Source organism: Acanthopagrus latus, chromosome 8 (assembly GCF_904848185.1).
Source record: "Acanthopagrus latus isolate v.2019 chromosome 8, fAcaLat1.1, whole genome shotgun sequence".
NCBI lineage: Eukaryota > Metazoa > Chordata > Actinopteri > Spariformes > Sparidae > Acanthopagrus > Acanthopagrus latus.
Window position 1 is genome coordinate 21,888,210 of NC_051046.1, and position 12,160 is coordinate 21,900,369.

Genomic DNA, 12,160 nt, shown 5'->3' on the forward strand with positions numbered 1-12,160 from the left:
TGACAGTGCATCGTGCATCATAATGAATCCAGAGCAGTCACGCTTACCGTAGTAAACACGATCCATCAGAACACCACTTTCACCACTATGAATGCAGAATGTGGGGCAGCTGTGAGCCTTCACCTTGTCAATCCCATAAAGCGGCCATGATGCAAGCCTAGCTGTGTGTGGTGCAACCCTTGGCTGATCTGTGACTCTCTCTTCCAGCCGGCTTCCTTCAGTAGCCAGCTTTGCTTTCACTCTCGGCTAAGCTTATCATGACGAGACTTTCATAAACCCTCCGCTTCGCTGAGCTGCTTTGCTCATTTTCTGCTTTTATTTTTTTCACGTCATACGTATTGGACTGCCGTCATTAGCAAATGCTTAGGAGGTCAAGCAGACTTTTATTAGCGGGAACACACAGTGTGTTGTTGGACGGGAGCAGAGAAATATGAAATCACTTGTGATGCCTTATGGTGTTTCCTGCGAACGGCGCAGGTTAATGAGGCAGTCCAACAATGGAAAGAACATCATGTACAAACTCAATACTTTCACAAACATCCTGGCATATCTCCAGCATCATTCCGCCAATTGCAGGAAGTAAACACTATTTTCCTCTATATGCTCGCAGGGGCCTGGCAGCGCACACTCGCTCGCCTTATTTTGAGCAACTCCGGTTTGGGTTATTAGCTGGGTTAGTGATGTGTTTATGGCTGTTGGGACTATGTTTATTTGAGCAGGATTTAAGGCTGTTTGTTTGGGACCAGCTTCTGCGGGATACAGTAGGCCCACTTAGATAATTGTGAGATTTACGAGGGGGATAAAACACCAGCTCAGTGTTGTTTAGGGTTTCGGTGCAGCTAAATGACGCTGACTTACAGATAGCCACGGACTGATTTCGCCTGGCTCGGAATGAACAGAAAATACCTGTTAAATGTCCCTGAATGCTCTCTGATTGGGAGGAACTGCAAGTCTTAGCGATGCTGAGTAGCCAAGGTAATTATCCCGCTGCTTTAGCTGTAAATAGACTGAAACAGATGTGCCGGGGTTACTCTTCCTCACTGAAAAACCTGTCTGTGGCACTCAGTCCTGCGCCCATGTGTTATTCCTGAAGATGTGAAAATAAAAAAAACGAATCACAAATGTCCCCTTATTGCAAAAGACTTTAAACAGCTGGGCACTGCAGGGTTTGGTAAACATTTAGTTAAAGAGGAGTAAATAGCGCACTTGTCGAGGGCTACTTTCAGCGGGGCATGAATACGCATATATACACATTTGCTGGTGCTCTAGTCTGCGAGTTTAAACACAAGCAGGGGAGCATGTGGGATTGAAAATAAACTCGAGTGCCGTGCCTACGCTCACTGTAATGATGGAACACATCGCTCAGTGCGACAGTGTGGCTCATTGATGTGGTTTTGGACAACAGCGGCGTTCTGTGGCACGGAGAAATAAGATCTATCTGGCTCTGGCTACACTTGTTCCACTAAGGGATAATACGGTCACATTTCCTTTGAAGACCGCTGCTGGCTTAATGTCAGGACAGAGCGGTTTTTTAGCGTTAGTAGTAGAGAGATCGACCAATCATCGGCAGGGTCGATCAACGCGTCCCAAATAGCATCGTTCTGTCCAAATTGGTGGTGTGTTTCTGGGGAGTCATTTTTGTAATATTTACTTTTAGAATGTAGTGGAGTGGCAGTATAAAGTAGCAGAAAGTGGAAATCCTCAAGCAAAGACACAAAGCTTTTCATTTTAACCACACATTTTTCGATTTGCATTGGTCATTTTTTTTACCCTGGCGATGAAGGTTTGAGACCCACGTGAGGCGAACAGCCCTGGTGACTGTTTACAGGAAGTAGTAGTTCAAATCTTGACATAGTTTTGGTGTTTTTGTTTTGAAAACGGAACCAGAGCATGTATGTTATTGGTAACCTGACCACATAAAGGTGTTGTCTTCACAGATGGGTGAGGCTAAACGCTACAGGGGCACCGTGGACGGGCTGGTGTGGTTGAGCCTCGTTGGCTTGAGCGAGTCAAACGTAAAGCTGTATCGGCAGGCTGAAACATTGTGGTTTCCCCCCCAAACCATGGCCTGGTGGTGGCCTCCATTAGAGCTAACCAGCGAGAGGCTGGTAATTGATTTGTTAAAGCCCCCCTGCTGGCTCGGTGAAATGAGATGACAAGTACAGTCCGGAGGCGTAGTCGAGTGGAGGGAGGGATGACAGAGGGGGGGAAAAAAGGTGGTCCGTGACCCACAGAGGAGATCAATACTACATGATGAGGGTGTGGAAATGGTGCCGCAGCTCTTTGTTCTCAGCCGGGCCCCAGCTATAAACCAACCGTATTGCCACAGAGCACTTGTGATGTTATTATAGAAGAAACATATCTCTGCGACACAGGCCGTTTGTTTTTACTGGCCATATGTTTGACCATGTGGTTTTCCGTACAACAGGCGGAGGATCATTCATTTTAACTGGCCATCATTTTAAGTGATACCACGGACATAAAGTGCAAACAAAGGCTTTTCATATATAATGTAATGGAGTTCCACTACAAAGGAGTGGAGACACCACACGCTCAGGCTGTATTGTGTGCAGTTCAAATGCCACAGAAGAAGTCGTTAGAAAGATTAATAACGGCAATTCTGCTCTATTGGAAGTAGATGATCTCACATCTTCGGGATGTAGGTTAGATTGCAGTGCACCACACCTGATGTGTGGGGGGGGGAAAATGGCATCCATTAATTTCACCAAACGCTGGTATTTGCTGGAGGCAAGGTCTAAATAATTTGTTGGTCTAACATGAATAATACAAGCGAAGGACACCAGTGCAGAGATGGCGCGAGCCTTTTCCTGCGGTCTTGTCTCCGACTTTTAAAAGAGAGACAAACCGTCGGGCTTTGTTCCTCTCTTTGCCTGGTACAGTATAGGATCCTGCCATTGACGCTTTCCAACTCGGCTTTTTCAAAGCCAAAAAAGGGGATAGGTCAATTGCAAGTACACTTTTCAAGTCATAAAAATCCATAGACATGTATTTTTCTTTGGGGTTTAGAGAGAATTCCTTGGCCCTCAGGAAAGGCAGCTGAAGGGGTTGGAGGGAATAATAGCTCACTTTGCACCTCATAAAAACCTTAGCACACCTCGAGTGCTGCTGCTGGAGGCCTCTCGCTGAAGGTCCCTCACCTGCAGCCCTCAAAGCGGTCCCTGGAGGTAACGGATGTGATGGGGAGGGTAGAGAGGATGATGTTTGCCTTCACGCCCCTGATGTGTGTGTTCAGCCCTGCTCGCTCAGATTCAGCGTGATACAGGAGTGACAGAACATCATGAATTTCTCACTTTTTTTTTTTTCTTCTTCTTTTTTTTTTGAGTGATGGCTGAGCAGCCTTTTCCTGCCGGCTCCTCTGGACGGGCGCAGCTGCCAGCCGACACCACGGAGCGCTGAAGTGTGCATTCCTTTGCCACGAAAGCACGAGTCTGGCCTGAGACCTCGGCTACCGAGCTGGGCTAAATCTGTGTGGCGTTTTAACCCAGTTTGCGTGACTTATATTTTTGATATCTGCTGAGTAAATAATCCAGGAATGCACTGTTGCACACAGCAGAGAGCGGGGAGTGTTGGTCTCTGTTGCATCTGCTGCCAGTGATTACATTATTCTGTAGACTGACTGTTACTTTCTGGCAGTGATGCTGAACTTAAGTGGATGAATTTACGAGTATATAAACAGACACATGAGCGCTTTGATTCATCCTTCATCCAAGGCTCTCCTATTTTGTTCTTTGTGCTGAGACCAGAATTATCTCAGGGGTTTGTCAGCTCAGACGGCAGTGATTTAGTCTCATCAATTTGTAGTCGCTCTCCTTTAAAAGTGTATTATGTGAGAATTAGCCACCTGTCCAAGCACGGTCAATTCAAACAAACAGGTGTAGCATACACCAGAGTAATCACTAACTGCTGCTCGCTGTAGTCTAACTAACTGTAGTTAGTTGCAGGCTAACGGGCCCACGGTGACAATTATAGTCATGTTATAGTTACCAAGTTTACCTTCTTCTTAGTCTAGCTTATTAGCATGCATGTTCAGTTAGTTTGGTGACAGTACTTTGCATGAAAGCACTACTGAGATCGATGGGAATTGCGTTAGTTTTGCTTGTATCTGTAAATTCTGCTCTGAACTAATGATCACCAGAGATGAACAGTCAGTGTAATCACCAAATTCTTACAGTGCATCCTTTGGGGACATATAGAAAAGGTCATATCTGTTGCAAATGCCAAAGTCAATCCATCCAGCGGTTGTTGAGATGTTTCACCTCGAACCACAAGTGCTGATTTGTTGGCACTGGAGATCAGTTGGGGGGAATACCAATATCTGTAGGATATATCCACATGGGACCATGAATGTCCATACAAAATGTCATTTAATAGTTTTATTGTAGTCTGAACTAATGAGGCAAGTGATCAACTGACAGATATTGCAATGTCAGATATTGCAATATTAGTAAAAGACATTTTTTGCTCTGCACCTGCATCGTAAAAGTCTAGATCTATGAAATAGATGGACTTACGTATGCAGTGATGTGGCCAAAAAATGTTTGACCTAATCATAATTCTGGATTGTATCGGCCCACTAGGTTGGAGGCTAAGATGAATCTTCCTCCCACTCCTAATTCACTGACTGCTTCTAGGTCAAACAGGAAGGTAAATCTCTCCTCTGAGACGGCCCGTCCTCTTCTGAACTCTGTTATCAGTGATCTGACGTGCTCGCAGGTTCATATAATTAAACCCCACTGCTTTGTTCGAATGTGCATGCAGCGGTGTCTTACATGATCCTTCCCTGACTCCCTCGCTCCAACATGATCTGCCCTCCGCCGTGCCCTGCCGTTTATCATTAAGCATGCAGTTGGGCCCTAATTAAGTACATCAGTGAGTTAAGGGGCTCACTGGCACTGATTCGTTCTGGCGGTAGGGACGACAATTTGTCTCCGTCTCTCGTTCGGACGCAGATATGCAAACACAAAACCTCGCCCACGCAAACGTTTCTGACACTGATTGGACCGAAGCCGCAGGAATTGCAGAGCACATAAGCTTAGCAGCAGTTTAGAGACTGCACCATACATAGCCCGTGGAGACGACCCATGCAGGTGTTGTTCTGGAAGAATTCCCGTCACATTTATCCTACAAGACATGTCTACCACATGAGGCAGCATGCTGTGTTTACCAGCGGGGGTATTCATTTCCTTTGTTCAGCTTCATGTTAGAATCTTATCATTTACCCTCCAGTGTTTTGCGGGAATTCGCCCGGTTTCTTCTTCTTCTAAATATGTTGACATTGATCGCACTGTTAAAGTCTTCATATTACCATGTTTTGTGATGTGATGATGACAAAAATCAATTACTGTGATGCTTTTAGGGGCTCTGTGGATATCAGTGTCAGTCTATCGCATTAGTTCAGACTGGAATATCTCTATAACTATTGGAGATATGTATTTTTATTGATTAATCCACTGAAATATCAGTTTTACAGATCTCAAGGCGACATTTTTGAAGTTGTTTGTTTTGCCAGTGCCAAAGTTGTCAAAAACCTTGGGGAAAAATATACTTAAAATATCATATTTGACAATTTATAATTTCATCAAAACACTTTAACACAGAGTACATTTTCTATCAAGTGGCTTATCATTTAACTTACACCTTATCTTTAACATTCGGTTGTTATTCTGGAATATCATACACTACCATGTTGGGTGAATTGGGATGGAGGTTTATTCCTTCCCGCAGCGGTCCTGAATATTTCATCACTACTAATCTGCTCCTGTGAGTCAGAGGATCACAAACCGGGGCCGGTCCAATTTCCCTGCACCTCGCTGCTTTGGTCATTACTGCCACGGCGCTGGTAGCAGGACGAACGCACACCTTCTGTCAACATGTTATTTTTTGCGATTATGGCTTCCTCGCTCCCTCGCGAGGAAATTGGGTTGACACAGTGAATTTCTTTCCATTTAAGCAGCCTTAATACTTAATGCTGTTTTGTCTGCCCCTGGGGCCCGCTGAGTGCGCTTTGCACTTTTTTTCTGAGGCTGGCACAGATTCTCATTACCCCTGGAAAAACTTCCCGTGTTCATGTAAAACACCGCAACCTGATCCAGAGACTCGAAAAAAAAATAGTCTGCTGGAGAGTCGACGTCCTCCATGATGCAGTGGAGGCGATGCTGCTTCCCAAGAACAGTCGTATAAATAACAAAGGCCCAGGCAGACGATGTAAAGAAACAGCATGTGCTCGTTTAACGCCTATAAATACCTGAGGTGAGCTTGGCATCATCTGTTCTCTCTGGTGGGAGGAATTCTGGGTAATCGAAAGTATAAAAACGGAACTTGCAGAGTGGCGATATCTCGGCTGTTTTTCCATGTGGCTATGATCACTTTCCTAAACTGTGTAAATAATGTCTTTGGCTTATATATATGTAACTGGGAGAATATGGTGCAGCTACTATAGTAATGGAAACCAGTAAAGGCTGACAACATTTACTCCATCAGAAGAATGGGACTGCAGAATGCTTACAAGACATCATCTGCTGTGTACTGGAGGAAGTTATTTCTCACTCCCTGGAGAGATAATCTTTTTTCACCAGTAACTTGTCACGCAGGAGCCACCCGAACAGAAAATCAAACCCGCTGGATAATGGGCTTTTGAATCCTTCAGGACCGTTGATAGTGATTGCCTCTGCGTTCGGCTGGTACGCAGTTCAGTGTGTTTGTTTGTGTATATTAGGGCTAAGTGTGTGTGTGTGAGTGTGTGAGTAAACGCTCGTATGTGCCTTTTTATGAGCTCTTCTGAGCGATTTCCCAGTGAGAGTGCGCTTTACAGCCGGATTCCTCCAGGATGAGTCTGGCTGTTTGATAGAACAGCCCCGTGGCGGCCTCCCAGTCTCCTGCCTAATGAGCATCAAGTCTAACAGGTGGTCCATCAGGGCGCGGAGTACAAGAGGAATCAGGCGGTTTGTCTGTAAGTCGCTTCTTTGCCGCGTGGAGAGGCTTTTCTGTCTTTCTTTTTTTTTCTGTACCACTGTTTTCTCCGCCCGGTGAGGAACTGGAATCAAAAACACAATATTTCTTGGATCAGCGAATGGCAGCCTCAGATGCTCTGAGGTTTTGTAGAGCTGGCGATCAAACAACTTCAGCAAACCTTGAAGGTAGTCGCAGTTTATTGGCTGATTTAAGGTTTGTTGACATTTCATACATTTGGAGTTCTGCCATGAACAAGCTGCTTTGTTTCACGATCCCCACATCAAGACCTTATAAAACAGGGGCACAGTTTATACAGCTGGAATAAAAAGAGCCGTAAAAGTGTTAATTGTTTCCAGTTGCACTTCCAGTTTATGTAATGTGGACGACACGGCTGATTCCATATTTTCGAGAAGATTATTTGTGGACTATTAAGCAGCAGCTGTTTTTATGACTTTAAGATAAGTATGTAAAGCACTGGCAGCCGTCCAATTCAGTCCCATTTATGCATTTTTTTTAATGTTAAAGTGGTTTTCATCCTCACTTGAAAATGTAATGACAAAAGTAAAGGAAAGACAAAGTTTAGGGATGGGAAAAGTTCACGTTTTGGCCAACCTGGTTCTCAAGCACAGCTGCAAGCTCCTGACATCTCTTCGAAAACATCCGGTTATGTTGCCGCTGAATTGTCCTGACATTGATAACATACAATGGTTTGTGCTGACAAATTTTGAAATGCTGCCTTGAACAGTGGTCTGTGGCTTGGCAGCCATCTCATCTAGCTGTAAGGGCACCAACATCCCCTCCAACTTCAGGCATGGAAGCAGCTGCTCTACATGAAATCTGAGTGGGATATGGAACCTCTTTGCATGACATGTTGACATGATACGTATGAAACGTTCAAACTTAACTCGTTGGTGGTTTGCAGAAATGTACAATTGCGACATTTTACTCTGTCGACTAGGCTGTGATCGTTATGACAAAACTACTTTTATCGAACTAACTAAGGTCACACAATTATTTTTATTTGCTAGCAGGGTGACGATGCTGGTCCGTTGGTTGGTTTTTCCACCACTTTTGTCAGACACTGGAATATCTCAACAACTATTCAAGGGATCGACATTAAACTTCTGTCTTGCATGGGCCCCAGAGGATGAATCCTCATGACTTTGGGAATCCAATGACTTTTCCTCAGCGTGCGAGCATATCAGCATGTTGTCGTCAGTGACTCATCAAATACTGACAAAAAGCAAGAGGGCGGGAAATTGAATGATGTGAAAGGTGACTAATAGGCAAAAATACAGAACATTTTAGTATCTGCCATGTAGTACAGGGGCAGCATCTTATTTCCTGACCTTGTCTGAATCTACTTATGCTTCTTTCTGCGTTACCGGTCTTGAACGGAGACGATAAACATGTAGAGAGGTTCTGCCTCGCTCCCAGCTGTAGCTGCTGCTGTGGTAAATGTCTGAGTCATGATGAATAACTCTGGTCTTCATGAGTCGGCACAGTTTGCTGATTTATCTGACTCACAGGAAACTTTTCTTATTTTTTCCCGCAGTGAAGCCCTTATCTCAAATTACACCCCGCTACACTTTTTCAGTTTTAATTGGGTTTCATTAATTACCTCAATCATATTTGTACCTAATTATAATAAGATCCGTATATCTGCTAATACCTCGGCATGGAAAAACATTATATGAGCTTTGGATGTTGAGTTCTTTGATTGTTTTTTGTATGGCTGACAACAAGTACATCTTTTTTAATGTTATTTTCCATATTTTAACATCATCACCAGCATCAGAAGAACAAAATGGGATTTTAGGTTTTCCTCTGCTGCTTGAGGTGCTCCACTGTCCTCGGTTTATGACTATTTGAGCCAATATACACTAGGCTGGAAACAAAGCGCTAGTGTTTAGCATGAATGTCTTTTGTTTGGAGCTCATTAAACAATGGTGTGTTAGAATGCAGGGGCACAGGGTGGGGTTGGATACGTCGCCCCCCCACCACCCTCCTCTCCTGCTGCAGCTGACTTTTAATGGAATCTGATTTAAAAGCTTGTGAATAATTCCTGTGGGGTTGTGGTTTGTAGGTCATTGTGCCATTATGGTTTGTTACTGGTCTGTCTGAGGGGAGATGTATGCATGTGCGTGTGTGTATGTCTGGGTGTGTGTGTGTGTGTGTGTGTGTGTTGGTGGGGGAGGGGGATGCGAGGCGCAGAGGCTTCGCCCGCCTGTCTGGCCGAGGCATCGCAGCTTCTCTCACCGCGCTGCCGTAGGTGGACATGGAGCGCACGCCCACCCGCCACCCCCCTCCCTCAGGCTTGACCCACAAATCCCTTCCTCTGGGCAACAAAGGGATTATGGGAGAAACAGACTAATCTACTTCTGTGAATTTACTTATGCAAAGTGTTGTGCTGCACAAGCGCTGATATTAGAGAGCAGAAACTGCTTAAAGGTGCACTGCGTAGTTTTGGGGAAGAAGAGGAAGATCCTCGTTGATGGATTTTTTTTTTTTTTTCATGCGCAAACAAACCAAATAAACAAACCCGCTTTGTTTTCGTGACTGAATAAACAGAATAATCAAACCGTCCTTAGAGGACAACACAATCTCATACTGTTTTACTTTGTTTTTATTTGGCGGACCCTGCCATCTTTCTAGCTTCAAACACTCTTCTGGGACCTTATTTTCCTCTGAGATCAGCTTGTTTATTCAGCTATGGGAAAACATATATATTTCTTAATTTTTTTTTAATTCAGTTGATGAGTGCAGCTCAGTACGGAGCTCAGTTCACCTCCATCCAACTGCTTATTAATTGTATTATTATCTCATTATCATTGTCAATATTCAAATTCAGAAATAGAAATTCTTCTCCAAAACTTAATAGTGCCCCTTTAAATATTGTTTTTTTTTTTTTTTTACTTTCGTTTTAATTCTTGTTTTTTTTTCTCTGCAGAGCAAGAAAAGAGAAAGCTCTATATCCAATCTGAGAGCCTTTTGTTTTCTTTATTTGGGATACTTGAGAAGGAACACTGGGCTTGTAAGGGGCCACCTGCAATAACAAATTACTCCCCAGTGTGCAGGAAACATCCAAAGGCAGCACTCTGGATGATTTTCTGTCGTGATTTATTAATATTCTGCGTGTGCCTGAGGGTTGTGCATGAAATATTGCTGGAGGTGTTGCAAGATGAAAAATATACCTTTTGTGAGGGCCTTCCCAGCCAATTATATTCAGTAGCACGTACCAGAAATGACAGTTTGTTACTTACACAAAACCCTCACCCCCGAATGGTATTTCTGGCCCGCTCCAGTCAAACATCTCAGATCGCTTCTTTCAGTTTATATCTGGACGTCGTGCCTTTATCTGGGAATGGAGTGACGGTGATTGGAGGAGACTGAGTAAGGATGAACTTATCACCCTGTCTTTGGCCAGACGGATGATGTGGAGGGTTTCACCATCGCTGGCTCGGTTTCCCTTGTTTAAATGTTCCTGTCTCGATGGTGTGATACGGCGCATCCCAGGCTAATTCAAACAGTCCAGAGAGAAATAAGCCGGGGGATTTTGTGCAGCAAAGGTTAGCACGCTGGACTGGCTGCAAACAAAGATACAGTGAGAAGCTTCTTGGCAGCGATCGCGTTATTGTTCCTCCTCAGACTCCCACAACATTTTGTGAATTAGCCTACATGTTTGCACGTACTGTAAAATGATTGTTCCTCCCCATGTTTGGCCTGGTGATTAAAGACCGTGTGATGCTCTTGATGGGTGATATTTATCTTAGAGGGAAGAGCTTTGATTTTGCACCACAGGAAGAACATGTGGGATGTCTTTGTGTTGCACACTGCTGGACTCGTTTCCAGACTAGATCCCAGATGCTGGACCTGGGTGGTCACACCCATAGCGATTGTTGCGCAATGGCTTCGGCTTGTTTGTTAACCAAATGTTGTTTCTGTCTTTTATCCTAAATCTGGGAGAAGAAAAAAAAATTAACCCAACACATCAGGGGTGTTTAGCTGGTCGACCTCACTGTTTAACAGACAAAGCCACACAACTGGCATTGTGATATTCCCCCTCCAGATGTTCTAATGATGGTCTCATCAGCTCTCAGCACCTCTGTTTTTTGCAGAGCGCTCACAATGTGAGCCAGATGGGTCGTTCCCCTCCGAGGGAGGAACCCACACTGGACTATCACTTGGCCAGACTCTATAAGCGTTTGATTACAAGATGTCTGTGTCTTCCCAACATCTATTTTTTTGCAAATAGGCTTTCTGATAATAACAAACTCTTCATATCAAACTAGTCTTCTTGGGAAAGTTTCCTTGAGATACTGTCAGTCAGAGGAGTCCCCTTAAGTCTTTTTTTTTCTGTCGAAGTGAAACAGGAAATACCTCGATTAAACCAGAGCATAATCTCTTATGCGCAAGCTTGTCTGCGCAGCAAAAAACCCTCATTTTGTTTATCACTCACATACTCTCACACACTCCCAAGCTCTTGGAAATGTTGACTCATTTTCACTTTGTTTTCCTCTGTTGCAGTTAATCGCCTCACATTAGTCACCAGAAAGTCCTGCAGGTCAAACTGAACTCAGAACTTTTCAGGCTGATTAAGTCTAAATAGGCTTAAAGAAACCCGCCAACGGTGCAACAAAAGGAAACATCTGCTTCTCCAAATACGTGAATGTCTAGTCCTCAAATATTACACGCTCCCCCTTTTTCAAACGTAATCACCAGAACAGCATTGACCTCAGACCCCTGTACCAATCGCTAGATTGTGATGTAAGAGGAGAGAGCAACAAAAAAGTAGGGTGTTCCCTGAGAGTATGGCAAGAGGTGCTGTCATTTGTGACGTGTGGGACAGAATGAGAATTGTGTTGCTGCTCAGTGCTACATTACGACTCCATGTGTACAGTTATGCATCCCAAGACGTTGGGTTACATTGTTGGGAGCGGTGTTTCTTTTCTGCAGGCCGCTGTTGGAGTGTTTCTCTCAATTGGGCCATTGTTATGTGCACTTCCTTGGTATAGCGAGCCGGCTAAATTTGTTGCCATCATCTGAGTCCGACCTTGACTATGTTACAGACATGACGAAGGACGTTTCAAACCGGGTACCAGCACGACTACCGTGGTGTGCTAATGGGCAACTCCTGCTTTATGGCAACTCTAAGGAAGACACTGAAAACTGTCATTTTGCATATCAC

The 12,160-nt window shown here is 44.3% G+C and overlaps 1 protein-coding gene across 1 annotated transcript in view; it reads left to right on the top strand.

The window, feature by feature from the left end:
• Window positions 1-12,160, top strand: part of tmtc2b (transmembrane O-mannosyltransferase targeting cadherins 2b) — a 102,547-nt gene that overhangs the window by 15,741 nt on the left and 74,646 nt on the right. The gene's annotated exons all lie outside the window — the stretch shown is intronic.